Below are 15,554 nucleotides of genomic sequence, written 5' to 3'. Positions count from 1 at the left end.
GCGGGAAACGGAGTCTTGCTATGTCACCCAGGCTGGAGTGCAGTGGCGCGATCTTGGCTCACTACAAGCTCCGTCTCCCGGGTTCACGCCATTCTCCTGCCTCAGCCTCCCGAGTAGCTGGGACTACAGGCACCCTCCACCTTGCCTGGCTAATTTTTTGTATTTTTAATAGAGACAGGGTTTCACCGTGTTAGTCAGGATGGTCTCTATCTCCTGACCTCGTGATCCGCCTGCCTCGGCCTCCCAAAGTGCTGGGATTACAGGTGTGAGCCACTGCGCCCGGCCACTTTTGGTTCTTAATGGCAGGTTGTTCCCTATTGAAGATTCAAGAAGTTAAAAAAAAAAAAAAAAGATAAAGGAGCTATAAACAGTTTCCCTAAGATCATTTTTTTCCTACTTGTTTATTTTACTGTATTTGTCTTTCTCTTAGCCATCATCTCTATATATCTCATCAGTAAATGGGAAACATAGTAACATTTGATTTTTATGGGAAGATGCAACCTCTTTTTTTTTTCTGCTCAGGTCAAATGTATTATGAGGTTTTATCTTTATCCTGGAAATAAATCCTGTGATTAATTTGAAAAGTTTATGTTACAAAGAAATATGAGATATTATGAATACTACTAAATTTGTATGAACTTTTCAATAATGCACTTAAAATGCCTCTTTTAATCCTTTTTAGTAGATTGTTAACATAGTCATATTTAGTGCATCTTTTTTGGTTTCTCCTTTTGAATTTATTTTTCGTTGAAAATATTTTTTCACTAATTTATTCATCACCGAGTATTTTTATTTAGACAGTTAGGAGAATTTTATACTTATACAGGTAACTTCAGAATTAATTGGCTTTCTGCTTAAAATTATGTGGGCTTTGTAAAGGAAGTGGTTTATTTCAGTGAAAAAACTTTAGTTCAGAATGTTCTCAGCTATGTTTTAAGATTCTCTTTGTATATACACCTACACTGGAAAAACTGAAACACTAATTGCCTTATTTAAAAATAATTTGCTTTAGACTCTCAAAACAGCGTATCTTCATGAACAGCTGGTACCATCTATGAATTACATGAACGTTAAATATAGAGTTTTCTTCTAACACTAATTACCTTGCTTTTTTTTTTTAACTTTACAACTTCTAATCACATTATGTATATTTGTATATACTTTCTTGTTTTATTCTAAGGCAATTATACATCCTTTTAGTAAAAAGTAATTTTTGAGTTCTTTTTATGTGCTAAGTACTTTAGCCAAAGATTAGAATGGAGGGAGAGGACAAATAAAATTTAGCTTAGCCAGCATTTATTGCATGCTCCTTTTTTTAAATTAGAAAAACATGCTGGGCATAGGGGTCATAAAACTAAGGTACAAACTTTCCCCTCGAGTTTTAGAGTAGCCCCTAAGGGGCTAGGTCTCTGATTTAATAGAAGTACCTTTATGGCCAACTGCTTTCAGTCTGAACATGGTGACTGCTTTTTTTTGGTTATCTGTAAAGCTTCCTGTTCTGGGAGCTACCTCTCAAGGGGAGATAGGATGGTGAATTAACATTTTGAATATCAGCTATGCATCAGGCTTTGTGTATGTTTTATTTGGTCATTATAAGAACCTTTGAGGTAGGTGGAGAAACTGAGGCTCATATAAAATAAATAAATTGCCTAATTTTAGATGGGTGTTAAGAGGCCAATTGTAATTCGAATAGAGTTCTTTGAATCTCCAGTGCCCTTTTCATTGTTATACATTACTTTCTTACAACAAACTTTTATTCTGTAACAGTTTAATCTTGTTAAGTGGTAAGTATCTTAGGGATAAAACTGAATCCATTGTCAAGGAAACCAACTTTATCATTAGTAGGGTATTTAAAAATTATTTTTAGTTTTTTTTTTCTGCTAGTATTATTTAAACAAGAGACTTGACATTCATGTATAGACAATTGGTATGTTTCTAAATCCTGCAAATTAGCAGTCCTAAGAAATGAAGTCATTTGCTAGTCTGTTTAAATTTCAGATCACTTTGTGGTCTTTGGATTGTAAAACAACAATTCTGTTTGACTTAAAATACTGTATAATTTAGTTTCTTAATATTTGCTAGCTTGGTGCCATTGTAAGTACCAGCTTAAATAATATTGTTTATTGAGAACCAGTTTAAGAGGAAGTGCATACCTAATCCTATGGAATCTAGAATTATGTAGCATTTTGATGCATTTAAGCAGTAATCGTAGTCAATATTAATGAGTACTTTACACCAAATGTACTGAATTCTTTCTATCTGCTATCACTTACTATTCATAATAATCATATAGAGTAGGGATTATTTTTATGCTGGTTTTATAGTTGGAGGATCTGAAGCTCCAGAATGTGTAAACATCTTCCCGCAGGCCACAAAACAAGTAAATGGTAGAAACAGCATTCACAGCAATATGTTTGTGATACTGAAGTCTTCATTTTTATCCTTTGTGTGTGTTTCTACATATTAGAGTATATTAGTCCTTTTTTTAAAAAGGTGGTCATCTGCCTTTTTGAAAAACCCATTTTAACTTAATCATGTGCAATATTAGACAACTCTTCATTTTGCCCTCCCCTTAGTCTCTGACAACCACACATAGACCCTTTTTTAATACCAATAAATTTAGATTTCATAATATTCCATTGTCTAGCTGTCTGGTTATTATAGGAACTTAAGTGTTTCAATTTATTGTTATATAAAAGATAAAATTTTAGAGTGGAATTGCTGGATAAAAAGGGATGGTCATTTTTAAGACTTTTAGTACATATTGTACATATAGTACTTTTAGCACATTTCTTCAGAAAGATTATACTAATTCTTAAATTTAATTATTACACATAATGGCACTGATAGTGTTATTTCATAAAGGATGATTATACTCCACTGAAGGATTTTGTATTTGTATTGAAGTTTTCATTCATTGACAGTGGATAAAAGATAAATTATGCAGTTTTTCTTGGGCTTATGGCAGTTACCTTGTGTCCCTGAAAATTGTGTCCATAGTGCATTGAACATGCTGTTATAGGTCGGCATTGCCAAAAATACCATTTATCCAGGAGAAAATAATGTCTACCTTGCAAGTTTCTGAGAAGTAAAGTAACCCATATAATGCAATTGTCATAATGTCTTGCTCTTGGAACATGCCCAGGAAATGATCATTGAACTTAGTTCAAAGAAGCAGTGTTCTTTTATTACCACTTAAGGAACAAATGCGGTTAAAAAGTGGATTATTATGTTAAAGTCTAATGAATTGAGATGCTCAAGTTACTTCCACTGAGGTTTTTTTTTTTTTTTGGAGGGTTTTTTTTTAAATCATTCATAATGTTTTTATGTAGGCCCTTTTACCTGTTATCCCTTTCTCCATTTAGCCATTTTAACAGTCTGATGTATATTCTTTCACATAACCATTTATAAAAATAGACACATACATATAGGGATTTTTTGTTATGGTTTTGTAAATAAATTTTTTTCATTTATTTTTCATTTTCCTTCCCCCCCCCCGAATACACTGTCAAGATAGAATAGTTATACATCTGCATAGTAGTCCCCAAACAATATTAATTTCCTTTTCCTTTACTAATTGCTTTAAAATTCGTTATATTTGTTACTATGGAGTTATTTCTGGGTATTGGTGCCATTACTAAGTCTTTGCTTACACACATGAATTCAAAATGGTGTTTGGAAATAATGTATTATATCTGGAGATATACAATGATCTTATTTTATATCTTTTTTAAAACTAAATTTTTTTTAGGATTATTCAAATGGAGTAACCTCTCCCTGTCTTTAAGGTCATGTTTCTGAAAATCCTAGGTTGAAATAAGGATTATGCTGAATCTATGAAGACCTGTGTATGTGTATTTTATTGTCACTAAAAACAGTGTGTGGCACCTAAATATACAGAATATTAGTAAATTTTGATGTCATTTAAATTTGATTAACACAGTTTAATTTTCATTTATCATCTCTGATTCTAGAACCCTTAAAGTTTTCAGTAAGGTCCTTGTAAACCTTTTTTTCCTTATTTCAGCTCATGCATACTATGAAATTTTTATTTCTCCTGAACTTTTTCTTGTATCCAGATGTCCACTATTTTTCTGATTTTTGTGAACAGAGTTGATTCTCACTGCTAGTTTCCACGTTAATTTAGAAGAGCACTGGTACTTGTGTCAGAGTACTTGGATTTAGATTTCAGCACTAGCCGTGTGGCCTTTAGCAAATTACTTAACCCTATGCCACAGTTTCCTCATTTGCAAAAGTAGGGTTATAGTTCTTATTTTTTCTGGTAGTTGCAAAGCTAAATGAGCCGTTATAGTATATATTAAGTCATTATAGCATTTCTTGGTGTGTGGTTGGTACTTACGCAATTTAGATTGTTCTGCATTGCTGAGGAGGTATTTCTCAAATATACATTCTTAGCTTTGCTTATAAATAATATGCCTAAGCTTAGGACAGAAGAATTAATGTGATTAGGGAGAGACCCAAGGGTAGATAGTTCCAGGGATGGGAATATAAATGAGATCTCTCAGAGAGAGTTTGGGATAAATGAAAGAGAAGTCCTAGGACAGAATGTTAAAAAACACCAATGTGTTTGTTTAGTGTAGGTTTTTTTCCTTGTTATTTTTTAAAGGTTGTATACTGTTTCATTCTGTAAAGTAAAAAGACTTTGTTTTGTAGGCTGTCCTATTTCTAGTCCCAACAAAATTTTCAGTCACAGTAATAATATTTTCAAATAAAATATAAATATTTTTGAAGGAAAATTATTAGTAATAAGAATTCTTAGTGCTATAGAGTGGTCATAATATAATTTAAATTCATTGCATGTATTAGATTGTAAATTTTGCATATACTACCTCAAGGTATATAATACAATCTAATATGTAGGTTGAATTTGTTCATTTACATGTCTTTGTTTTAAAAAATTGCTGGTTCAGTGCTATTTACATAAAATTGAAATCTGGGCTCAGTGCATCTTTTAGGTTGTTTTCTTCTATTGTGATAGGAGATGGATGCTTTATAATGGATTTGATGACACAAGTTATGCTATAAAGCTGCTTTAAAGTGGGAAAGTAATTCATAATAAATAAATCACAATCAGTGCAACAGTGCTATTGAAGGAAGTGGTTTATTCTCTATAGCCTAGGTGGGGTACTTTCTGAATGTACATCTGGTAACTAGAATTTAAATGTTTAGTCAGATTCAGTGAAATGATTTCATATTTTAAGTAGTGTTTTTTTCATTGGAAATTTAACACTGATTTCTTTGAAATTTTGAAAATCTTAATTTTTGTGTGTGTGTACGTGTATCTATATGTACTGGCACATTGAAACATTTATAGGAATAATATCGATTGATGGCAAAAGTGTACTTACCTGGAAAACCTCAGTTTTTTTTTTTTTTTTTGGTTTGTTTGTTTTTTTAAAAATAAGCTTGAATGTTGTTTTCACCAAGGCATTTTTATCTGAATGACTTTAAATTGTGAATTTGTCTCACATTAAAAGTCTGTTGTGAATTTGTTTTGAATATTTCTAAGCCGTATAAATATAAGAAAAAATGCCCCTTTTTGAAATCTTTCAAATCACCTTTTCACAATGAATGCCCCTTTTTGAAATCTTTCAAATCACCTTTTCACAATGTCAAAGTAATATATTAATGTAATAAAAGGGAAAAAAGTCACTCATAATTTTCTTACCTTGAGATAGCATAATTGATCTTTGCTTTATTTTTTCAGTTTTTTTCTATGTATTTCTATATGTTAAGTTTATATTATACATACATTTCTGTAGCCTATATTTTCCTCCTTTTCTTTATGTATTTTTAAATGTGGAATACATTTTTAGATTTCAAAATACTTTTGATTCAGAATACTTTCAAAATATTGATTAAAAGTTATAAAGGCATTTTAAATTTAAAACAAAAACTAGTGTTCTACATTAGTGTTTCACATCTTTATAGATGCTAATTAAAATTGAAATTACTTAATGCCACAAGTTACTTTTAAAAATTCTCCCTTGTAATATTTCTCACATTCAGTTGTGGATTTTATGTGAAGAAAGAAACCCAACTTGATGGTTTGGATTGCATTTAAGAGCATTATCCCTAGACAATAGTTTTCATTAACTAGTACCCTATTTTATGTAGATGATAGTATTAAAATGTTCAAACATCTTGCATTTGATGTCATTTAGAGATAAATGATCTATTTCTATGGGTAATGATTAGGATTATAAGGACATAAACCCTAAAAGGTCATCTGATTTTCTGATTTGAGGCAGGTGCCTTTTAGGAACCTGAAACCAGTCAACAATAGGTTAGGTGATTATAATTTGCAAGTAATGTGAAATGAGTGTGAACAAATTGTTTAATTTACGTGAGCCCGACTTCTTTATCTATAAAATTAGTTTTATACCAGATAAATAGTTCTAAATCTTTTTTTCTGTCCCATGACACATGAGAGAACACTTGTCAGGATCGGTGTCTCCTAGTGACAGTGGTTTTTAAAACGGGGAGGAGCAAGGATGTCCCTGTTATTTTGATCTACCTGTTCCTCCCAAGCTGAGAATCACTGGGTTAGAGAATATGTTCCTTTTTTTCTTAAATAAATAATTTTATTAAATATTTGAGTGCCTAGTGTGTACCATGCACTGGACTGGATGTTGTAAAATACATCAGAAAACAAACTTCTGGAGCTCTTAGTTTAGTTGAAGAGGTAAGGCACTATATATTTTACAATATAGACAGAAAACAGTGTATGCTACACGAGAATATGCAATAAAGTCTTGCTATGCAAGTTACGTCATTTTGGTCTGGAGCTATTATTTTTAGCAATTTGAGATTATCGTGTGTGACCTAAAGTTGATAGGATTATGTTGTGATGTACGCTTTAGAGGCTAAATATACCTTTTTCACCTCCCCAAATCACCATTCACAGAGTGTTAAGAGGACAGTATCCAGGTGTTTATTACCAAAGGAAGAATAGCCTAGCCTTCCGGTTTCCCATTGGAAGTTAAAATTGTAGTAAACAGAAAATTTCTCTTTGTTAAGCAGAAAATGATCTAACTGCTAGGCTTTAACTGTGTATTAGGACATTCTGAAATGCAAACATTAAACCTAATCAGAATAATTGGTTTTAACATGAACTCTTACTCAGAAGTATCTGAGTAGATGTTAATGATGGTTAACCTCACTTAAACTCACAAAATGGTGATCTGGACAAAGCATTAATATTTTTAAAGGGGCTGGGCATGGTGACTGAGGCCTATAATCCCAGCACTTTGGGAGGCCAAGGTGGGCGGATCACCTGAGATCAGGAGTTCAAGACCAGCCTGGCTAATATGGCAAAACCCCATCTCTTCTAAAAATAGAAAAATTAGCCGGTCATGGTGGCAGGCACTTGTAATCCCCAGCTACTCGGGAGGCTGATGCAGGAGAATCTCTTGAACCCAGGAGGTGGAGGTTGCAGTGAGCTGAGATCGTGCCACTGCACTCTAGCTTGGGCAACAGAACAAGACGCCATCTAAAAAAAAAAAAAAAAAAAAAAAAGCTGGGCATAGTAGCTCATGCCTGTAATCCCAGCACTTTGGGAGGCCGAGTTGGGTGGATTGCTTGAGCTCAGGAGTTCAAGACCAGCCTGGGCAACACAGTGAAACCCCGTATCTACTAAAATACAAAAAAACGTAGCTGGGTGTGATGGCGTGTGCCTGTAATCCCAGCTACTGGGGAGGCTGAGGCAACAGAATTGCTTGAACCCGGAAGGCAGAGGTTGCAGTGAGCCAAGATCGTGCCACTGTACTCTAGCCTGGGCAAGAGAACGAGACTCTGTCCCCCAAGAAAATAAATAAATATGTATGTGCGTATTGTGTGTGTGTGTATAGGTATATTTAGAGGCACTTGGTTGGCAGTTTTTGTATACATTCAACTTCAAAATCACCCTACTTCAGCTACCTTGGGAACACCACTTCCATGAGGTTCTGAGAAGATTTAGAGGACAGAGAGTGGAAAGGAGAGGGTGCCTTGGAAGCAACCTAGAGAACACCAGAGTGAAAACTCCACTAATCAGCCATGTGAACTTTTGGAAACTCACTTAAATTTTCATCTATAAAATGATGGACAAGATCAAATGACCTCTAACATATGGCTCTCAAATTGTATGATATGTGAATCTCAATTCTATGTAAGGATTCTATGAGGAAAGTAGATACTTGTTTTCAGCCTCCCTCTCTATTGAGTATTAGTGTTGCTTCATTGGCTGCCTTCTCATTCTTCATTTTCTATAAGCTATCTAGGTCTTGAATCGCTTCATGTGTTTTAATGTTGTTTAGCATTCCTGTAAACCTGATTATCCAACTGTTTTCTATGGATTTCTATCTGTATGTCTGGGTTATTTTTTGTTTATTTGATTTTTTGAGACAGGGTCTTGCTTTGTCGCCCAGGCTGGAGTACAGTGGCATGATCTTGGCTCACTGCAACTTCCGCCTCCCGGGCTCAAGTGATCCATCTTTCTCAGCCTCCCGAGTACTTGGGACTACAGGTGTGTACCGCTACGCCCAGCTAATTTTTTTGTGTTTTTTTTTTTTGTAGAGACAGTTTCTCCATGTTACCCAGGCTGGTCTTGAACTCCTGGGCTCAGGTGATCTGCCCACCTCAGTCTCCCAAAGTGGGATTATAGGCGTGAGCCACTGCACCTGGCCTCTATCTGTATGTCTTGAAGGAGTGTCTGACCAAATGTGTCTATATTCATGAACAGTGTCTAGGTTAGAGTCATAGCAGTCATTTAGGTTCCTGTGTTTTGCCTTCCTAAGATTTAATTAATTTCCATGTTCTGTTAATGTATTGACTCTCATGTCTGTTCCTTCTTACTCATTTCCGGTGCTATAATACTTGTTCAGCTGCAGTCACAGTGGTTGTGGTCTCCTAGAAACTATCTTAATTTCTCTGTCTCTTTTTTTCTTTTCATCTTATCGTGCTGTTAATCACATCTGTTAGAATGAAAGCTATCTGAAAATAGTCTGTCACTCATCTTTGTGTCCTCAGTGCCAAGAACATGCTGTAATTTAACCTGAAAAGCTCTAAAGATCCAAGATCATGTCTAGGCAGTCTTTAATAAAATAAAATTTTTGGTGAGTTTCTACTTAGGAGGAGGAAGCAGAGTTCCTCTATGGACTGTTGTAATTTTGTACTGAATGAAAGGAGTAGGAGAAATAAGATTCTGACCAGCAGACTTCTCTTAGTTTCCTGGAAGGTATTTCCTGTTTGTTCATGGCATCACCATCTACCCTTTCTTTCTTGGCAGAAAATCTGAGGACTGTCCTTTCTCTCATCTCCTCCATTCATTCAGATATCCAGGATTCATGATTTTACCTTGTACACTTGTCTCTTGTTTCCTTGGGTTTCGGCTCTGCTACCCGCCCCCCGTCAACCATCTGCTGATGCTTAAATACCTGATATAAAATGTCATTGTATTTGCATATAACTCATGCATATCTTCCTGTATACTTTTAAATCATCTCTAGAGGAATCTAGATTATAAGTAATCTAGATACCAAATGCTATGTAAATAGTAGTTAAATAATGTGTTCTTAAATTTTTTCCAATATTTTCAATTTGTGTTTGGTTGAATCCATGGATGCAGAACCCAAGGATATGAAGGACTGACTGTAATATCTTTTAGAGTAATATCTTTTAAATATTCCTTTGTCTATCTCCATTGCTCGTAGATCACTTCATAGAATTTCTTACATGTATTTGTACAACAGTCTTCTAACTGCTTTCCTTTCAATCTTGCCTCTACAATCCATTTTCTATTCTGAGGTCAGAGTAAGTTTTAAAAGTATGACATGTATCTCCAATGCTTAAATTCCTTCAGTGGCTCTTATGTTTCAAGATCAAGTGAAACGTTAGATGTAGTCCTAAATGAGTTACCTGCTTTTCTAAGCTTATGTCTCACCACATTCTTGGATCTGTTTATTTCTGTACCTAGCACAGCGTCACTCAGTTGGCATTTCTCGGCCTTCCCTTCATGAATGAATATGTGATAGCCAGAGAGTAATTTGTGTCTGTAAATGTCCTGGTATCACATGAGAAAAAGAGGGAAGTTGGCATTTTGGTGACTGTCAGAGACCCACGGACTATGTGCTTTCTGTTAGTTGTGTGAAGCATTAGGTATTTCATATGTGCCAGTCATTTCTCTAAGTACTTTACATGTATTGGCTCATTTAATTCTCAATTCTTCTAACATCTCTGTTAGGCAGATACTATTATTTAATGGACGAGGAAACTAGGCATAGAGAAAAGTTAAGTGATTCATTTGAGGTTATGCAGTGGCAGGGCCTGGCTTCAAACTCAGGTTGTGTTGCTGCAGAGTCCATGTCTTATCTATTAACCTAACTGGCTGGTGAATTGGAGGCATTTGGTGTGGAAAGCTTGTTGGGATTCTCCTGTGAGGGCATGAAAAGTATGCATGTAACTTTATATGTACTTTATTCTGTTGGTAATTACCTCAGAGGCTCTCAGTAAATCTTTGTGAAATGAATCTAAGAGTCTTTCATCATACATTGCTGAAGTTGGCCTCTGTGATTCATGTATTACCAAGAAGCTATGACTTCCTTCTATTAATAATCACAAATCTTAGCACAATAAAATTAAAGTATAATTTTCATGAAAGTAGTGGCTTTTGCATGAAACATGGAAATAGATGAGCCATGGCCATGCATGTGAGAAAACAAGTGTTTATGTCAGGGGTTCTCAGTCTGTTTATGGGAGTTGCAAGGAAGAGATGGATCTTGAAGGATAAATCGTGGTCCTGTTAAAGACTAAATGTACAAGTAGATTTTTTCTGTACAGAGCTATGGAGTATATTTTAGCAGGTGAGATGATGAAAACCCTAGTGGACAGAAGTAGAACATGGTTTGGGGAGCTAGAGATAGAAAGCAGAGACACCATATCAGATACTAGAGGCATGAGTCATTTTTATTATAAAAATAATATATAGTCATTGTAGCATAGAAGTGTATAAAGTTTGAATTGAAAAGTCAACTCCTCTCTTTCCTACTATCACTCCCTAGAAGTAATCACTTTAAAAAGCGTGCACTTTTTAATGCCAGTCGCATAGTGGTATGATACAGGACCATTGCTATATTATACTTCAGTTGTTTTTTTCTACTTCATGTGTCATAGTGATCTTTTCATACTTCTAATTCTGTATCTGTAGCATACTATTCCATTGTTTGGATACATCATAACCATTCCCTTATATACATCTACAATTTTTTGTCATTACATATGGTAACACAGTGAACAATCTCATTCATACACTGTTGCACATTAGTGTTAATATTTCTATAGGCCATATTCTCAGAAGTATGGTGTACATAGCAACATTTTTTTTTCCCTTTCCTCTGCCACACCTCTGACTTGTGTTTATTGACCTGGCCCATTTATTGCTCACTTTCTTTTTCTGAGGAGTTTTTTCTCACTAGTTTGTAGGAACTCTTTTTTTTTTTTTTTTTTAGACTACTTTCGCTCTTGTCGCCCAAGCTGGAGTGCAGTGGCACAGTCTTGGCTCACTGCAACCTCTGCCTCCTGGGTTCAAATGATTCTCCTGCCTCAGCCTCCTGAGTAGCTGAGATTACAGGTGCATGCCACCACGTCTGGCTAATTTTTCTATTTTTTAGTAGAGATGGGATTTCATAATGTTGGCCAGACTGGTCTCAAACTCCTGACCTCAGGTGATCCACCCGCCTCAGCCTTCCAAAATGCTGGAATTACAGGCGTGAGCCACCACGCCTGGCCAGGAACTCTTTATTGTATATATTAACTAACTCCTTGTATATATTTTCCTCACATATTTTATGCTCACTTGTGGTATCTTTAATCAGGGAGAACCTTTTTTAAAGAGACAATGCCTCACTCTCTTGTTTAGGCTAGAGTTCATTGGGACAATCATAGCTCACAGCAGCCTCAAACTCCTGGGCTCAATAGATCCTTCCATCTCAACTTCCTGAGTAGCTAGGACTACAGGTGCATGCCACTATGCCCAGCGAATTAAAATTTTTTTTGTGTGTGTGGAGACAGGGCCTTGCTTTTTGCACAGGCCAGTTTTGAACTCCTGGCCTTAAGTGATCCTCCCACGTTGGCCTCCCAAAGTGCTGGGATTTGTAGGCATGAGCCACTGCGCCTAGTCAGGCAGAAATTTTTATAACAAATTTGTACATCTGTACCTGAAGTAATTATACATATATTTTTGTGTTTTTCTCTTTGCTTTATGTTCATATCATTAATCGATAAGGAATTTATATGATATGCTTTATATATGATAGAGCCTTTTCTCTAAATGAATTAGCCAGTGTTCCCAGTATAATGTGTTGAATAACTCATCCTTTTCCCATTGATTTGAAACACTTCTGCATATACTGAACTTCTATTTATAACCACATATAATGTATACATTCCTATATATTTTTCCATATATTTAATTCCTGTTAATTCCTATATATAACATTCATGTAAATATATTTCTACTAATTGGATTATTTGCAGATGCCCTATTCTAATTCACTGCATTAGATATCTGGTATCCTGATATCTGGTAGTTCAACTCCCCTGTTATTATTCTTAGTTTATTTTATTGGTCATTCTTTCACATTTACTCTTCCAGATGAACTTCAACATCAACTTGGCATTTTCCCCCCAAAATAGTCCCAGTGGACTTGTTCTACCAGATCATTCTTAATTTGTTATGTACTCTTGAAACTTATCTGCATGACACTTAAGCAAATAAAAAACACTGAGTTCAAGCCAAGGTAAGGTACTTTGTGATACTATTTATCTGTGGCGAGATACATATTTATTGTAGTACTTTTTGATCCTATTATCACCTAAAATCATTTTAAAACTAAAAGAGGTTAGTAGGTACAGAAATAGCCAGTAAAACCAAAAATTATCAGTAAACATGTACTGATAACAATCTTTAGCCATTACGTAAGTGTTTTCTTCCCAGGATATTACTATAGAAACAATAAAATAATTTTTTATAGAATGAAGGTCTGATTTTTTAGTTTGGTATGAGAATGTCTTAAATGCTTGTATGTATATGATATTTATTACATCATTGTGAGGTGGGGGGTACATTTTTCAGGTGGGGTAAACTCAGTCTCTGAAATATCTGATGACTAGGCCAAGGCTCGAGTTCTGTGAATTGTCTGATGGCCGAGCCTTAGATTTCTAGCCATAGTAGACTAGTAGGATTGGTTGCCCTTGTGTATAGACGATATCTGTAGATTATAAATAGGATTCTAGGGCTGAAGCTTAGGGAATGCCTTATAATGGCTTGGAAAAGGTGAGGAATTATAGAATGATGAGACACAGCAGAATATTTTATGGAGAAATCATCATCACATGTACATTTCTATGGTTTTTCTCTTCCATAATCTTAATTTGGCTTTCCTCATTTCTAAACAGTTTTACTACTTATACTTCCAAAGAATATTTAATACTACTTCTGTTTTACTTTCTACTTATTCAATGAGAAAAGGAGTCCATGAACATAAATCTACAAAAGATGTTTTTTTTTTTTTGGAAAAAAGCCATTTTTTAAAAAACTTTAGCTATATAGTCTTTAAAAGTTTATTGATGAGTGCCCACATTTAGAATTTTTGCCCCACTGACCCCTGCATATGCCTTTTCTCATGTTTTTTTTTTTTTTTTTTTTTTTTGCCTCCTCTTTATTACTTTTGAGTCAAGTCAAATCTCATTTCATTTGCTAAGCCTTCTACAATTACTCAGGTACATATTTTGAATTTCTCTTGCTTATTGCCTCTACAGCTCAGCTCAACAACTTTTATAACTTGTCTCTCAGAATAGTGTAGAATACGGTTTTTGATAATAACACCATGTAATTCGTATCTTTTTTTTTTTTTTTAATTTAGCTAAGTCACAGGCCACGGTTTTATGGCCTCTGGCAGATCAGCCTTTCTAAACCCCAGTTTCTCTAAAGAAATGTAGGAGTAATTATACCTCTTCTGCATGGTTGTGTAAAGGTAAAAGACCATGTAAAGCACCTGGCTGAAGAGCATATGAGAGTGCCATGTTGACTTTCTAGAATTTATATCTCGACTTTGGGAGGTAGCTGGTATTAAATGCAAGGAGTAAGTAAAGAGAGTAAATTGAGGAGGTTATTGCCATGCCATCTAAGATAACTTATAAAGACAATAGAGGTCACCGTGTAGTTTCACAATTTAAACCCTTAGGGATTAATCATTAAACTATTTATTGGTGGCTTATTACAGGCAGAGCACTGTGTCATGTGCTGTGCACTATGTGAACGTGTATAAGGCATTTCCTGATCCCTGACAGCTAGTATTCTGATAATGAGTGTGCTTAAAGACCAAAGGAATGATTCAGAAGAGCATAAATTGGGGATATGCAAGCAGAGGGTTTCATTAAATTCAGTGAGTCTGTATCAGTTGTGTGATGTGAGAGAGATCTACCTTTGCATCCTTCACAAATGAATATACATTGGAAAAAAAACATCTTCAGGGCAAGAGACCAACATCATTTCATGGTCAAGAGAAAACCTAGACTCTGTTTAGATCTTAGCCACAGGAAGGAACCAGGAGAGCCCTGGGGAAAGCAGCTTCTCAAGGGGTAACCACTGGGGACAGAGGAGGCAGTTTCTAATTATGTTTTGCTGCAGAGGTGGCTGGAATATGAGAGAGGTCAACTGGACAGGCAATGAGGTAATTTGGTTTAAGTGCAAGCTCTGCCACTAAGGTCAGGTCATTTATTTGTCCCTTGTTTCTTCGTCTATAAAATAAGATTAGACTTGATCAGTTGGGTAGCCCTTCAGCTGGGTGGCTATTATTTCTGTCTGAATGAAAACTCTACCTAACAAATGATTAGTTCTTCTCTAGTCTAGAGATGGAAAACTAATGATGAATATATGAGTTTTCAGAATATGTATCTTTTGGGTGATCATGATTTGGTGGGTGGGTTTTGTGAGGCTTACGGGAGGACATTGATAATCTTTCTTTGGAATGGTGCATTTTACTTTTATCTCATAGTGGGCTAGTTGATTTAAAGGATATCTTAGTGGTTTAATTCACCTCTTAATAGGAAGTGGAAATTTTACGTACTTCATGGAAAAGTTTAGAGGAAACTGAAGCTAGTGAAATTAAATGAACTGCTTAAGCCATAAGGTGACAGCTAATTAGTGGTAGGGCAGGGACTAGAATCAATGCTTCCTTTTTTTTCATCCAATACTTCTTTCTTATTGTCATATTTTGGGACTTACTGAAAATTTAGTGTTCAATTTCTTGGGATTGTTAAGTGGTGAATGAATTTCCAGTTTGGGTAAGATAGGAGAACACAGTAAACATTTTACACTTTAAAAATCATGATGGATTTGATTATATATATGTATCTCTTATTGATCTGTGACTGGTTATTTTAGTTATGAGTTCCTTTCTGACCTATATCAGTAGAGTTTGCCTGCTTTCCAGAATAGTGCTAGCCATGAGGGGGACTTTGTAATGTGATTGAGTAAGTAGAAGTATATCACC

At 35.1% G+C, this 15,554-nt stretch overlaps 1 protein-coding gene across 6 annotated transcripts in view; it reads left to right on the top strand.

Annotated features, from left to right (window-relative positions):
- The window catches only part of HBS1L (HBS1 like translational GTPase), a 91,916-nt gene that overhangs the window by 32,141 nt on the left and 44,221 nt on the right, over positions 1–15,554 (top strand). The window contains exon 5 of one of the 6 annotated variants that reach the window (XM_026455005.2): positions 12,653–12,797. The exons of the other annotated variants lie outside the window; for them this stretch is intronic. The gene's annotated coding sequence lies outside the window, so the exon portion shown is untranslated. The remainder of the gene's footprint in view (positions 1–12,652; positions 12,798–15,554) is intronic. 6 annotated transcript variants of the gene reach the window in all.

This window comes from Piliocolobus tephrosceles, chromosome 5 (assembly GCF_002776525.5).
Source record: "Piliocolobus tephrosceles isolate RC106 chromosome 5, ASM277652v3, whole genome shotgun sequence".
Taxonomy (NCBI): domain Eukaryota; kingdom Metazoa; phylum Chordata; class Mammalia; order Primates; family Cercopithecidae; genus Piliocolobus; species Piliocolobus tephrosceles.
The sequence above is the reverse complement of the archived record's forward strand: the minus strand, read 5'-3'. Positions and strand labels throughout refer to the sequence as shown.